This window comes from Ambystoma mexicanum, chromosome 7p (assembly GCF_040938575.1).
Source record: "Ambystoma mexicanum isolate Mex_15411 chromosome 7p, UKY_AmexF1_1, whole genome shotgun sequence".
NCBI classification, from domain to species: domain Eukaryota; kingdom Metazoa; phylum Chordata; class Amphibia; order Caudata; family Ambystomatidae; genus Ambystoma; species Ambystoma mexicanum.
In genome coordinates this window covers 259,770,952-259,787,699 of record NC_090939.1, presented here as the reverse complement: position 1 = coordinate 259,787,699, position 16,748 = coordinate 259,770,952, and the positions used below count along the sequence as shown (strand labels likewise).

General features: G+C 45.7%; 1 protein-coding gene across 2 annotated transcripts in view; it reads left to right on the top strand.

The window, feature by feature from the left end:
* The window catches only part of IFNAR1 (interferon alpha and beta receptor subunit 1), a 342,571-nt gene that overhangs the window by 165,330 nt on the left and 160,493 nt on the right, over positions 1–16,748 (top strand). The gene's annotated exons all lie outside the window — the stretch shown is intronic.

Here is a 16,748-nt window from a genome sequence, read left to right as displayed (position 1 = left end):
TGATGCCTCCTGAGGAGGCATTGATGGAGAAGGGGCTCTTCTGTCAACTATGATCCCTCTGACATGAATTCCCAGTAGACGAGAGGAATACTATTAGTGTGGAGTGGGGGAGGTGGTGACTAGATCACTCCAACTGAAGAGATTCAACTCCGTTGGGAGGAGAGGGAGAGGGCAGAGCGGACAGGCATCGTATCTACACCTCGATCATTGGCCCAGCTGTGGTGCTAAATCCCTGTGGAACTCAACTTCCACATATATTCAGGTCTTCTAGCAAGCAGATCAGAGAGGATTTATCCCCCAAATTATCCCTCCATTGGGTGCTTTCTGACACAATAAACTTGGGGGTATTTTCTTTGTACAAAGTTTCCTTTGGGAAGCACCTACAGACCAAAGCACTAAAATTAGCATTACTTTAGGGAACCCTCCACTTAACCTCGTCACAGACGACCATTCTGACAATATCCAGAACGCACGCAATTTGCTAGAACATCGCCCTACAGCCTACCCTAACCTCATGACCCGCAACGACAGACTAGGCTGTAGACTCCCCACCTTACTTAACAAAATGACCAACAATCTCATAACTAAAGTCACTAACAGAAACATCATTGCAAACACTATGCCACTCAAAGGAGCCTTACTTAATGTCAGATAATTTCACATCCTTACTGTTCATGGCCTGTAAGTATGTGGTTGTATTTTCCCTTGTTCCCTCCCTTGCCTTGAAGCGATTTGAAACACATTGTGTATAGGCGCTATATAAATAAACGATCATCCCTTGTGGCCCACCCTACGGAAATCGCTGACATCATCCGTTCAGCAAACTTGGATTTCCTCGCCACCACAGAAACCTGGCTTCATGCCGCAGCAGGTCCCTCCCTAACCCTTGCGGTTCCAGACAACTACTCCATCCTCAGGGCCGACAGACCTAATGCCCGTGGAGGAGGTGTAGCACTTATATTCAAATCCTTGCTGGATATTAGATCTGTGACCTTCCTTCCTCTAAACTCCTGTGAACACCTATCCATTAAAATTCAAACTACCCCTAAGAATACCATCACCCTGAAATTAATATACAGACCTCCTGGTACCATAGGTTCCTTTGAGGAAGATATAACTTCCCTCATAGCTGAAAAATCTAAACCTTTATCAAAGAATATTATTCTAGGTGACTTTAACTTGGGTTACAACGATCCTCACGATACTCCAGCTTTCCTCCCTTGCTAATGCACTTGGCGAACAGAACTACATTCAACTTAACACCCTACCCACACATCAGAAAGGCAGAACCTTAGACTGGCTCGCTGCCCATAACTGTAACATTATCTGTAAGGACCCCCAACCACTCATATGGACCGACCATTTCCTACTCTCATTTGACATTAGCACTAATAATCTACACCATATACAGTGCCCACCTGCGCCAGCATGCCTGACGAGAAATAAGCGGAACATCACTGCTGAAGCCCTCATTTCACTGGTTCTACCCACTCTAAATATGATCCCCAACTCATCGGACCTTAACCTTCTAGTAGATACCTACAATAACGCCATGACCAAAGCTATCAACCTTGTTGCCCCTCTAAAACTACGTAAAGGTAAACCCAAAGCACATCTCAACTCCTGGTACACACCAGAACTTAAAATACTAAGAAATAAAAACTCCAAAATGGAAACCCTTTGGAAAATGAACCCATCAGAGGAACATAAAATCAATCTCACTAACGCATCCTCCCGTTATAAAAAAGAAATAATTTGTACTAAAAAGGAAGCCTATAATATAAGAATAAGTAATGCTAGCTCCAGTACCAAAGAATTATTCACTATCCTGAAGGAGTTAGAAAACCCTAATCCACCTACGGACACGTCCGTGAAGGACCAACTCTGGTGCACTAGTATCCAAGATGCCCTTGCGAACAAAATCACTAGCCTACAAACTAAAATTGAAAACAAAAGACTACAACTTTCCAATAGCAGCCCCTTCCCTAGCACCCCTATCCCTAGCCCACCCACCACCCCTAACACTAACCATGGCTTCACCTTCAAAAAAGTAACCGTTCTAGAAGTGCAAAAAATCATAACCTCCCTCAAACCGTCAAACTGCAAAGGGGACAGTTGCCCTGCACAGATTATAAAAGACGCAGCAAGAGATCTCGCCCCCTTCATCTCCAAGCTCATAAACCTGTCTTTCTCCACTAATTCGGTACCCAATAACAGTCATGGGTCCTCCCGCTACTAAAAAAACAGACCTTGGACCCAGCCATACCTACTAATTACAGGCCTATCACAAGTGTTCCCTTCCTGTTAAAAATCCTTGACAGAGTTGCTTACTTGCAAATTCAGCATTACCTAGAGTCCAACCAATTACTTGGATTGCGTCAGTCTGGCTTCCAGCCCCAGCATGGAACAGAAACTGCCCTTGTTGATCTTAAAAGTCAGATTGACAAAATTAAAGATAAGGCCAAGGCTGCCATCCTACTCCTCCTAGATCTCTCAGCCGCCTTCGACCTGGTTGACCATAAGATACTCTGCAATCACCTCTCCTCTGCTGCCCACTTTTCCCCCTCTGCTGTCTCGTGGATACATCCTTCCTGGCCAATAGAACCATGAGAGTCTTCTCTCCGGTGGCAGCAGCAGACCCTATCCCCATCACCTGTGGTGTCCCACAAGGCTCATGTGTTTCACCAACCTTCTACAATATTTTCACAAAGCCCCTCTTTGATAAACTGGACCGTCACCTACACAAACTACGCGGATGACACCCAGATACTCCTCACCATCTCGGGCAATTACAAAACTGATGTAGCCAGGATCAATGAAATCTTCTCCGTCAATCAGGCATGGATGGCCACACATGGCCTCTGCCTGAATGACGAGAAGACTGAACTGCTCATTGTTGATTCACCCAACAACTTACAAAAACTAAGTCCCAGCTATTCCAATATCATAATTGATGGTAACACTATCCCGGTTGCCAAAAATGTAAAAACACTTGGCTTTTACCTTCGATGCTAATACTAACCTCACCAAACAAGTCAACTCGACCGCTTCAGCCACTGCCTATACAGGGAAACTAATTAGAGCCTGTAGACCATTTCTTTCCTCTAACAGCTGCCTCACAGTAGCTAGAGCTCTTTATACAATCTAAGTTAGACTACTGTAATAGCCTCTACCTAGGTGCCAATCAAGCGATAATTAGCAAACTCCAAGTCCTTCAAAATAATGCGCTACGGGCAGCACTAAACATTCCCAGGCGTGAGCACATCTCTGCCACCAGGACCTCATGCAAATGGCTCACCATCCAAAATAAAATCGATCTAAAAACCCTCTGCCTTACCTACAAAGCTCTCAACCATCTAGCCCCTCCCTACCTTACTAACAAATTCACTTTGAAATCCTCCCTTACAACTACGAGATCTTCAAATACCCTATGTCTTACAATACCTAGTTTTACCTTTAAAAGAGCCGGAGGCTCGAGCTTCACTCTCCTCGCCTCCCAACTCTGGAACACCCTGCCACTGAATATTAAGTCGTCCAAATCCCTCCAGTCGTTCAGGAAGCTTGCCATTGGGTGGCTTCTGACAGAAAGTCAACCTTAAGTTAGAATCAGCTATAAATGTTACATGTTACACATGTCTCATTCTGTCATTATTGGTTGCTACTACCTCTACTGTCTGTATAGTATGTATATATGTTGATCTACTTACCATGTACTTTGCCTTGTAACTTGTACTAAGCGCCCTTATACTCCCGGGTCCAGAGCGCTATAGAAATAAAATAAACAAACAAACAAAACAAACATTACTGCCCCGGGCACAGTTGATAATGGTCTCCCTTCCATCACAGCCGACCTACACGCACCAGTCGCTCCCTCTGGATTCAAATCCCACTAATCCACTTTAAGATATTGTTAGGGATAATTCTCATAAATGTGCTAATTCCCTTCACCTTAGAGACCCCCAGCAACTTTGCTGGATATTGAGGACTTGATTTTATTTACCTGGAGAGAGTGTGAGCCTTTTTTCCCACTCTCTCATGTATTTTGAATGTGTTTACTCTTGTGTTTTCTTTGGTTATGGAGTTTTAGACAACCCCATAGGCATTTTCTTTTCATTTGTGTCCCACAGCACCCTCAGTGCAGTGACAAAGGGAAGCTTTTTAGGCTCGCCCAAGGTTTAACTACCTTCTCTGGGATAAACTAATGTTTCCCAGAGAAAGTAAAGTGAAATTGACTTTACTAGTCTTTTTAAATTCCTAGACCCATCCCACCCTTTCTTACAATAGAGTGCTGGAGGGGTTACCTAGTATCCCCTGTGTCTAGAAACTCATGTAGCAGTCAAATGCTACCCTTTCCTCTCCAAATGGCTGGTGGCAGTGGTTTTACAACAAACTAACATGATTTTTCCCGACTGCGAACGCCGGTAGCGTTAAATCGCGGGAGCCATGTTTTTCAAGATGGCGTCTGAGCCCCTTTGTTTAAACGGGTCCCGGTCTTCTTTTTTCGCCATTTCTTTTTGGAAAGCTCCTTCTAGGGTTTGTCTCTGCACGCCAAACCAGGTTTGGTCCCTTTGTGCCTTCGCCTTTGGTGGGCTTCAGGACTGAAGACGGCCTCTGGCGCCCGAGTGTCTGGGGTGGGTAGGAAGTGAGGGAGGTGCCCGAAACTCCCTGTGCTTAGTCTCCTAGGAGACCCAAATGCACTCTGGCGTGATTGGCTGGCTGACTGTCCGGCAAGGACAAGCCACCCTGCTGGTGAGTGATAGCTAGGCTGGAATGAATGGGAGAGAACTGAATAAAAGGCAATTCTCTTGGCATGGAAGGCAGAGTCGACCACTGGAACGAAAGAACCGAAGACTAGCTTGAAGAGGACGGCTGCTGCAACTCCTGAACTGTTGGTTTGCCCGGTGAAGCCCTGCTGTAGATCTGAATCGCCAAGTTCATCTCGACAGAGAAGCCCTTTAAGGACGACTTCTCCCTTTGAGTTGGTGGGACCAATCACCTCGAACTGCAAGCCACCTGGATACCATTCTCGGAGCTGGTTGTATTTTCATCAGAGTGCTGAAGGAAACCGAATAACCAGGGAGAGGGACATCAGTTTGTGTGCTTGACTACAGCTACCGGAATTGAAGATTTGCCATTTGCCAGCTTTTCCACCAATCCCAGTGCAGTGCAGGAGTCCCCCGACGTCCTTCCTCTTGTCCCCACAACTGAGGCTCAGGAACAGCGAGATCTGCAGGAACTGCCAGGAACAGAAGTGTTCAGCTGCATCTTTTTCTTCATTGTAAGGTACTGTGAAAACCCGACCGAGAGAACTTACCTCTCACTGCGAAAGTGCTTGAAACTTTGGCAACTTGCAGGTCTAGTCAGCTTGTGACCCAACATATGAATCTTTCTTTTAGAAACTACTTCTGCAAACTTTGGCAAAGACTTTTCCAGAAATGCTTTACCCTATACAAGACTTTAGCCCTTTGACTTTGGCCTAACCTATTGCATTGAAAGGGCTCCTCTGGTGAACTCAAACTATTTGCACTGTCTAAGAATAACTGTAAGCTTCTTTTTATTAACCTATGCCTTTTTACTCCTACTTCAAAGTACTCTTCCATTTTGCTCCCCCTTCAAAGTAGTTTAAATGCCTCAGAAACGTAGTGTAAAGCACTGAAGTATATTTGTGTGTGAGATTTATTGCCTCCTTTTAGTGAATGTTTTATAACAGACTGTGAAATAAATGAATGTGTTTTACCAAGAAACCTTGAGTGTAAGAGTCTATTTGAATACTTGTGATTTTAGACCTCTGTGTAACATCATTACAGCTCAGTCCCCTCTTGAGATAAGCCTGGCTGCTCAGCAACGCTACCAAAACTGTGTACTACAGACTTATACCAAAGGTTGGTTTGCTTACACCTGTAGTGGTCCCAAAGGGTACTGCATACAAACTTTGCCTAACAGATATTAAGACGATTAGGAAAAGCAGGAAATATTGTTGGTCATCCCTGACACCGCTTGATCCTATCTCCAAGCCATCTGAGAAATTATGCTGAAAATTAAACTGTCAATACCAAAATGAGCTTAGTTTAACATGAACAGTCTCTCTTGACATCTGTACGGTGGGCCCTAATAAACTGCATTAAAACTCCAAAGTGTGGCACGTCTCTCATACTGTATTTCAATGCATCAAAATAGTGCATGACCACTTGAAGACAGACTTCAGCTTAATTAGTTAAAATAATTTCACCACGTTAAGAAATAAAAACTAATCATGTATAGTTAAAGCTCTTATAAATGGCAAACTAATACTACCACGCAATGGGGAAAAAGAATACATTTCAGTATGACTTTAGGATACAGGAAATAGTCCAATGATATCACAGTGCAGCGTTTCTTAGTGTATCTTTAATGATTTGTGTGGCCTAGACTATTCCCCACACTTATCGTACCTAGATTTGCCCTTGTCCCTTCCCAATTAGTTAGTGACCTAATATTGCACCTTATGTTGAACTTATTTCCTTGTGAAGAATTCTACCTTTTTTATTTGTTTATTAAATTCATAATAATAATTATAAAGTTAATTGTTCATGTGATAGGGAAACAACACACCTTTTAGCCATGCTCATTGTAGTTTGAACAAAACACATAGAATGCACTTGGAGAACTCTATCAGCACAGTGTTCGTAAAAAATGTAGAAATCTATGGAATTCCGTGTTGGTAATGTTACTCAGTCCTCTGGGATGGGGCAGCTCGGGAAAGAAACAAGAGACTGTGGTCAGGGAATGCTGCACACTCCCCAATGCTGATGCCAAAGGAGGTATGTGTGGGATCCTCCACAGCCTCTACTCCCACCCCCAGCCTGCTGGCCTGGTACACATACACATACTCAGAGAGGTGCAATACATAGAACACAGACCCTGCACGTCTTATGGGGCAAGAGCGGTCCGGTAGCAATCACTTTGAGGAACTATAATAAGAATGAGCAGTCCCCTTACAAAACTGCAAAAGTGCTTCTGAACTCACCAATTTCTCTCAATGATGGGGTTCAGGAAGCCACTTGTGAGTGGGGAGAGCAGAAGAGGAATTGTGGGAGACCCAGGGGAAAGACCAGCAAGCACGGGAAGGCAAGCGCAGAGTTGGGCGGCTACCATGACAGGTGCCTGATTCCAAAATGACATCTTTCGAATTGATATGTTCGGCTTGTGGTGCTGCAGGTTCACAATGAGCAATCCCATCAATATTCACGATACATGCCTAGGAGGAGGGCCAAATCCCTGTACACCAATCGCACACATTGCAGCCAACTAACCTCAGATGTCCTCTGTAAATGCATCATTACCCCACTTGCTCAGCCGTGACCATCAACTTCTACTCTGGAACATTTTTCTTTTTTTTTTTAAAGAATTTTATTAATTTTCCAACACAACCAACAATACAAACCAAACATACAGTGCAATTCACAGCCATTACATTAACATCAATTAGTCTTTGCCCACTGCCCCCCTGATCCCACCCCCCTATTTGTCTTTCACACTCAGTATCTGCTACACGCGGCAGGGCGTCATTTTCATCGGAGTCCTCTGGATCTAATATTGTTCCAAATAGTCCAGATATCAATGTTTTCCATGCCATCAGGGCACCCACTTCTTCTTCCCAAGTCATGCTACTTGCCTCCTGCCATACCATTGTTTCAACCTCTGCCCATTTTTGTAATTCCTTCCACCACACCTCCACCCGTGGTTTATGACACTTTTTCCATCCCATAGCTATCCTTCGCTTTGCAAGCACGTATGCCAAGTCTTTCAGTTTCCCAACATGCTTCAGTTTTCGTGGCCTGGGAGAAACCCACCTTTTCCATTCAGTGTTACATGCCTTCAAGTTGAGTGCTACTACACCCCACTGGCTGCCTTTTTCTTCACTATGAAGACTAGCTTATACACGCAGCATTTTCCAGAAGCAAGCCGCAGCTTTCTTTAGAAGCAAGTCATCTGCTGCTTCTACGTGGTAGAAGTCAACACACTGCCATACTCATCAACCCATAGCCTGATACCACCAGCCCCAGGCTAGGAGTTTGTGTGTCCTGCGCAAAATACGAAGCGCTTCATGGGCATCCACATATTCATATGGTGAAAATTCCAGATTCAGTTCGTTTTCTAATTGCTAAACCCAAATAATGTGCTGAATGCACGACATCTTGCATGGTGAGCACATGATGTGCCCTCTGAGGAGGACCCCCTACATTAAGGCTGTCTGTATTAAGGCTGAATGTGAAGATCCCAGTACCTGAGGAAGTACACCCCCTTTCAGCCTGTGACAACACAGCAGATAAATGACTGTTTGGGTGACATTGTATATGTCGAAATTTTTTTTTTTTTTTCCAGCCAAAATCTGGCTTAACACACAGCACTGTGCGACATTGTTTACGTGGTTAGCCAAAATTAGGCTTAGCAAACAATATTCTGTGTGATATATATATATTTTTTTTGTTGTAGCCATAATCAGGCTCTGGTTGGCGCATGTACTGTGCCATTTTCACGAAATTGTTTAATCTGAGCCTTTAGACAAGTAAGGGTCAGCTAGGGATAGTTTAAGTTTTATTAGCTATCTCGGAAAACTCTTATGATTTAAAATGTATTCACTGTTTTGCTAACACCAAATCATTTTTTGTCAGTTCCCATATATTGGGTTCCCATGTGTATTTCCTAGTGGGGTTGTACCCCTACTTCTGTGAACCTTTGCATAAATTCTGCTCGCATTGATTGTATGGACTAAATAGTCCTGTTTTTTTCTCTTTGTAAATTTCATTGTTTTTGTATGTTTTTCATGTTGTATGTACTTATTAAATTGACACATTGTCTAGTTACAAACTAACAATTAAAGCAAGTTTATAATTTTTTTATGCCAATGTACTTTTTCCCCTTTTTCCTCATAAAGGTTACTTTGACTGGTGAGAGACCAGTAAATGAAAATATTGAATTTGATTTAATCTATTGTTTAGGCTACCAGGAGAATAATACTGTTAGCTCCACAAATGATATTTTTTGACTTTGTATGTTCAGGCACACCCTTGTGTTTATAGATGTCTGTTTGCTCCATTTGAGTGCCTGTACGTTTTGGAGTCCCTCTTTTGTTTATACTGGGAAACCCTCCCAACAGGCAGGCCCAGGCCGTATCTATGTTGAGCGTGACCCCTTTCTCTGCTAGCTTTTGCGTCACTTTTCTCCAGAAACACTCAATTACCGGGCACGACCACAACATGTGTGTCATATCAGCGTTCTCCTCATCGCACTTAGGGCACGCCTGTCTCCCAGCGCTTCTAAACTTAGATATCCTCAGAGGGGTCATATACGCTCTATGCGTTACATACAGCTGTATTTGTTGTAGTCTGGCATTCCTAGATACCCTCTTGTGGTATCCCAGGGCACGCTCCCACATCCCGTCCTCCATTTGGGCTCCCACCTCTGCTTCCCAGTCCAATCTCAAATGTGTCAATTCCTTCCCAACCTTAGTCATTACCATCTCATAGAGTCTAGAGATCTCATGTCCTCCTTCGGCTGCATCATATATTATCTCCATAGTGGCGTCTGGCTCTTCCGCCAGCACTGTCTCAGGCCACGTTTTCCGAATTTTCCGCACCAACCTGTGGTACGTAACAACCAATGTTACCAGCCCAACCGACTCCCAGTAGGTTCTGATAATCACCCTCAGTTGCTTATCTCCTTCTGTCAAAGCAACCAGCGGTACTTGCAGGGTACACGGGAACGGGTCCCCTATCATCTCACATGCTCGACGCCACATTTTCCACCCCAGCATTAACATTCTCGGGCGCTCTTTCATTTCTGACTCAGACAACCAGATAATTTCCTTCAGGTAAAACGGGGTACAGTCCCGCCCAAACAATCTAAATTCAGGGGTCGCTTCATCAGAGAGCCAGTTGGCCACATATTGTAATTGCCCCGCTACGTAATAAACCTCAAAATTAGGTAGTTTAATACCCCCTTTTTCATGAAGGTTCTGCAACTTCCATAGCGCTACTCTATTCTGGGTACCATGCCACAGGAAGTCTCTACACATACCATTCAGTTGAACAAAAAACCTCCTGGGAATCATATGTGGAATATTACTAAAATAATGTAAGAGCCTAGGCAGAACCACCATCTTAAGCATCGCTCCTCGTCCCATCATTGCTAAGGGCAACTTCTCCCAAAACCTCATACATTTGCGGATCCTTCCAATGACCATCACAGTATTATGCCTATGTTCTTCTTCCGCCGTATGGTACACATCTATTCCAAGGTAACGGAAGGAATCAACCGTCCATGGCACCGGTAGCACCGGCAACCTTTCTACAGAGGTTCCCATGTAACTGCCCAACGGGAAGATGCTAGATTTTTGGGGATTCACCGCTATGCCGGACAGCCTCGCATACCTTTCCATCACCTCCAGAATATACTGAAGATTTTCCTCCGGGTATCTCAAATATAGTAACAAATCATTCGCATATAGGGATATCAAGTGTCGTTCCCCTCCTACCTCAATACCGATTGTGTCATATTGTTGCCTTAGGTATATCGCCAGGGGCTCCAGCGCCAGAATGTACAACATCGGGGACCAGGGGCACCCCTGTCTAGTGCCTCTGCTAAGTTGCCACCTCTCTGATATCACTGTTCCTGTTCGAACCCTGGCAAGCGGCGCACTATACAGCATCTCCGCCCACCTGATGTACCACGGCCCCATCCCGTACTCTCTCAAAGACGCCAGCAGCCACGGCCATCTAACTGAGTCGAAAGCTTCTACTCTGGAACATAGTCCTACTTTCAACTTGGATTTTAATTTCCTTCTCACTAGTTGTGTTTTTCCTTGAATGTATATAATGTTGTATATACTTGCTTTGATGTAACCACTCCCTATTAAGAGCTATAGCCTCATTGTTTGTTCATGGGAATCCGTGTACAAAACCTAGTACTGAGTCCTGCAGTATCTTTTCTTCTTGTGGGAGTTAATGGGACACAGGTGTTGCTCTATATATGGTGATTACTTCTGCCTGCTTTGGAAGAAGTGGCTGCATACTGTATCTATTGATCAGTGCAATTTGAAGTTGGGGGTGAGGCCCTAAAGGAAGACCATGCCAAACCAAAAAGGAACATGCAGACGCTCTGCCGGATGGCATCTTGCCAAGAACAATATGGTGAAGAAAAACTGTCGGTGTCTTCGGACACCCAAAGACAGTTGGGTCGCAAGCCTCAACAGCCTTCTGTTCCCAGTCAAAGCCTTGCTTTTTGTTCCTGCACTTACGCAACGCAAAGAGGAGATACAGTTCCGACGAGCTACGACCTTCCAGCCCTGCAATCTCTGAATACCCTGGAACCTCTGGCCCTGCGGTGGTGCATTGTCTCGTCAAGCACGGTTCTGGCTGCAAATATGTGGGCATCTGTCTGGGCCTACAGAGACTCCATCCCGATCATACATTTTCTCTCCGCTAAGTTGCACACTGAGGGCAGGAAGAAAGTCTGCCTCCATGAGTCTTACTATACCCCCAAATGAGGCAGGTCATAGCTGCTGGAAATGTAATCACACTCTCCTAAATGATCCTATAGGGATGGAAGAGGTTAATGGGGTGATTGCTGAGTTTTTTCAGACTAGGTGCCAGAGGTTACTTGATGGGATGCATTCATGGCTTACATAAGGGGGGGAGGAGTTTATTTCCAAGACAGCAGGGTTTAGTTTACTCAGACGGGAGCAAACCACCTTGCATGGCCAGGAATTGAAGAGTAGGGAGGTGGAATACAGGGAAACGCGTTCTCGTAGGGCATTTTGGGCTCTGCAGACTGCGCAAAGACAGGTGAATATGCTTGAGGCCTCGAGGGCAGAATTTAGCATCTTACAGGCTAAGTAAAAATATTTTGAAGAAGGTAAAAGATCTTGGCATGGAAGCTAAATCAGAAAGCTATCTCTGAGGGGGATTGCCAGTATCAGGGATAGGACAGGCAAGTTGTAAAGTAGCAACCGCGAACTGTTAGGGGAGTTTGACTCCTTTTTCAAAAAATGGTAAACCTCTGACCAACCAGATCAGGTCTCTATAGGGGAATTTTTGAACCAATGCCTCCTTGTTCCATCTTCCCGCTGAGCAACAGGAGCTGCTGGAGAGTGAGATCACCAATGGGGAGATCCTGTAGGCAATTTCGTCCCTGAGGGTTGGCAATGCCCCCGGGCTTGATGTGCTAACAACGCTCTTTTTTAAGAAGTTCTCACGGAGTCTCTTAGAACCCCTTCATATGCTATTTAATGGGATATTCTCGCAGGGTAGCTCCTCTCAGACCATGGGCCAGGATAGGATTTCCCTCATTACAAAGCCGCACAAGCATCCCACTTTGTGTGCATCATACAGGCCCAAAGCAATATTGAATACGGCTATAAAGATCTATGCTAAATTTTTGGCTTTGAGGCTAGATAAGGTGCTGCCACTTCTAGTGGGGGAATATCAGGCGGGATTTGTAAAGGGTCGACGGGGCAGACAACGTGTGGAAAATCGCAATCGTCATAGATGTTGCTCACTGTACTGGTACCCCGGTCATGTTGCTGGGGCTCAATCCCGAAAAAGCGTTCCACCATGTGGAGTGGCCCTTTCTCTGTGAGGTCTTGAAGAGGTGCAAAATGAGCAAGGGCTTTATCAAGGTGGTGTTTTCTCTGTATTCCTGCCTGACAGCACGGATATCTGCTAATGCGGGGGCTCTCACATGGCTTCTCTCTGTCTCTCTGTCTCTCTCTCTCTCTCTCTCTCTCGGTACTAGGCAGGGAGGCCCCCTCTCACCTCTCCTATTCACGTTAGCAGTAAAACCGCTCGCAACGTGGGTTAGTGCAGAGAAGAGCATTCATGGCATTCCTTTTAAGGGGGAGGCACATAAAATTGCACTTTTTGGAGACAATGTGACCCTCGCCATGTCAAGGGCTGAAATCTCGGTCCCCAAGCTGTTGGAGATCCTAGATGCCGTTCGCCCAGTATCTGGGTTTAAGGTAAACATCAGTAAAAGTGAAGTGCTGAATATTTCTTGTGGGGCAGAGGCTCTGAGCATTCTGAAACAGGTAGCTCCTTTTGCTTGGCCGGCTGGGAAACTCAAATATTTAGGGGATTATCTCACATCCCATTGTGGTGACCTGTTCCGAGCGAACTACCCTGGCCTGTTTGACAACCTAAAGGCTGATTTGCGATCATGAGGGATGATGGTTTGGGAGGGTCGCGGTTATCAAGATAAATATCTTGCTGAGGTTGCTATACCACTTCCAGGCACTTCCAGTCACTGGGTCTCATTCCAAGTCTGGCGGTAACCCGACGGTGCTACCGGCAGGTTGCTGCCGGACTGTAACACAGTTTCCGCAGCCTGAAATCCCAGTGCCACTGGGACATTACAAGTCCCGGCGACCCGGGATATCAGGGAGCGGCAATTGTTAGTCCCGTTCCCGTGGGGGAATGGGGACTCTGAAGTACCGTTGGTGTTGGTGCCGGTGCTTCCATGACAACTGCGCCTGCTGGGCGCATCTGCTCTGGCAGGCAGAATTGTAGTCTGACGGGACGGAAAGGGTGCCGGTACAGTGCTACTGTATGTCTGTAAGGGAGGGAAAGCCTGTATTTCTAAAGTTACTCCGAACAGACCTAGGGATGGGGTGGTATTCACAGGCGCACTTCTGGCAAGCCCAACTAAGGGTCATCCGGGGCTGGATTAATCCGTCCTCTACAAATGTGTGGCACCGGCAAGAGGAGCATGTGACAGGTAAGCTGCTTCGATACATCCTCTGGCTGTCTAGGGGGGGATAGTCCATTGAGCGTCTATGAATTATCTGCTACGGGGGTAAGCATGCAAGTCTGAAACTCTGTGGTGGTTCGCGTGGGCCTCTCCTCTTCTTTCCCCTCCCCTCTCACTCCCGTTCACTAAAACCCTAGCTTCCTACCGGCCTATGAGGGTATTGCCTTCTCCAATTGGAGGGCAGTGGGCTGTGAATTTCTAGCGCATTTATTTGACCATGGCCAGATCCAATCCTTTGAGTCCTGCTAGGACACCTTTGCGGTGAAGGAGGGGGGGGGGACAGGTTTCAGTATTGGCAGCTACGTCACTGGGTGATGCAAACTAGACACCGGCAGGCAGCCACCAGGTCTCTTACTGGTTTTCAGAAACGTATATTCTCGCCGACCCCTCCAGGGGCCTCACGCCCAACATTTACGCTTGCCTTGTTGGTGTCATTGGGGGGCTCTTTCCCGTGTTATACATGTCCGTGGCATGAAGGTCTTCGGTGTGAGCTTTCCCCCCGAGGATTGGCATGAGGTCTGGAGGGGTTTTAGGAAGGCCACTAAGAGTGTCCAATATGCTGAGTGTGGGTTCAAGTTCCTGGCAAGAGGATATCTAACCCGGGATAGGATGCGGCACATGGGGAGGGGGAATGTCAGTGGATGTTGTTGAAGGGGTTGTGGGAATGTGGGAACCTACATGCATATATGGTGGCGTTGTCCTAAACTCACCCGATACTGACTAAGATTAACTGTATTATGGGGTCCTTGTTGCGGCTGGAGCCAAGCGCCTGCCTACTGGGGGCTCTCCGGCGGGGAGCGGACACAGGGCGATTTCCAATGTTGGCTTAGTGCATACGATGCTCCTTGTGGCAAAGTTCTCTATAGCGTCTTTCTTGAGGTTGTTGAAGCTGCCCAGTGTGGAGGGACTGGTGGGCACGATTGTGGGTAATAGTGGCCTCTGAGAAGGTGGTTTACCATGCGGAGATCAAGACCCATGCTTTCTTCCAGAGGTGGGGATGGTTTTTGGCATATGCTTGGATACATAATAGAGACTCCATCTGCCCTGCTCAATGGAGAATGATGGGACTGCTGGAATGCCCCTAGGGGTGTGATGTGGCCCAAATGGGCAGTTAAACTGCGGGGACTACTTGTGGATGATGTTAATCATATTTTGTGCCTCGGCGGATGGGTACTTTGCTCAATGCATCCTTGTAACATGTGAGGGGTTTCATGTTTTCATTCTTTGTATGTTTCTTTTGAATTTGAGGTTCCTAACAAGACCTCCCATTTAGTGGGAGTTCAAATGTAGCCGCAACTTGCACAATGTCTTATTTGTTTTCTGCTGTTAAAAATTCTAATACAAATGATTTCAAACCAAAATAAAATGGATACGTTTTTGGTTATATATCATCGACACACTGTGCCAATGTGTTTTCAATGAAGTTCAAGTGTCGGGTTTCCACAATTCGCAGACTATGCTATTCTTCTTGTGTAGAATGTAGCCTTTAGGCGGGTAGGTACTGGAGGAAATTTTGAAAATGTCCATGGTATTTCACAGCTCATTTCTCTTGATATAAAATAGATCTGTGACCTACAATTTATACACCTGTTTTTGCGTGGCTGCTCTTCGCTTACATTATCTTACTGAGCTTTTATTTTGTGAACCGCAAGTTATAGAAGTCTCTGCACCAAGTGTTCATCCTAGGGAGCTAGTTCCCAGAAGTGGAAACATGTTCCCTGCAGGGTACGTATTTATCTCTGCCACAGCTGCCCAACCCAGTGAGTCTTCTGAAACTTCTTTAAACCCTCTCTCATACCTTGCCCATGCTACTTTGACCAGTGGAAAACAAAAATGAACAACTACCCTTTCTAGCCTACTCTGCCAAGATCGCTGCATGCTACAACACCATCCTCCCTGCACAATCCTGAGCGCGGTCTTTGTTTTTACATTACAATTATATTATTTATTCATAGATAATTCAATATTTATGAGGATGGGGATCAAAAGGTCCATCTATTATGTTCATATATAGGCCTTCTTAGAAGAATACTGTACTGTCTCTAGAGCTCTTTCCTCTTATATTGGGATTATATTTAGGAGAATTGGAGCTGCTCTCACTTTTGATGTCTGAGTGGCTAATTCAGTCCTGGTCTGTCAATTATTGTCCTTGTCCTTGTTTCCACTATAAATGCTGACCTAAACGCAAAGAAAAAAGCATGACTGGAGTAACTTCCCAGACATGCCATAGGAGAAGTAGGCCCTGATGACAGGCCAGGGATCACCCCTTTCCAACAACAGACAATTTTCCACCCTGAAGAAACCTACTACATTCTACATTCCACAGTCACTATCTCTGGCTTTACCTTATAATAACGTGTGTTCTTATATAGTGCTTCATACAGCATGCCTCCCACTTCGAAGTGCTGTGACAAAGTTCCCTGCTTGGCTCTTCAGGTAAATTTGGGGTGACCATGGGGCCTGTGTACCGCCACCCATTAAGAGGAGCAGGGCTTTGACGCGGTATGAAGAGGTTCCCCTATTCTACCCAACCCTTCCCTGATCTTGTGACAGGTAATTGTCGCACCTACCAAACTCTCTCATTTTAGGGGATTCCTACAATGTATGTACATCAATATTGTGGCAGAGACACAAGGCTATTTGCATTCTTGTGGCATACTTCTGTTGTCAAAATGCTTCAAGTTGGGGGCGTGGCTTGGAGCGCCATCGATGTGGTCGCTCTCTTGAGGCCGGCCGTGGGATGTCCGCCACCGCCGTCAAATTCTGGCGGTTCTGATCGAGCATCCAAGTCGCCAATGCCATCTACGGCGATCGGAACCGATAAGGCACAACCTGGCCTAAAATGGCCTCCGAACGAGAACTTAGTGGCCGAAGCTCTCCCCCGTCACCATCCGAAGAAACCAAGATGGCGGCCTCGCCGGAACTCAGCAACATATCACGCACCTGGTGGTGACGGGGCTCTG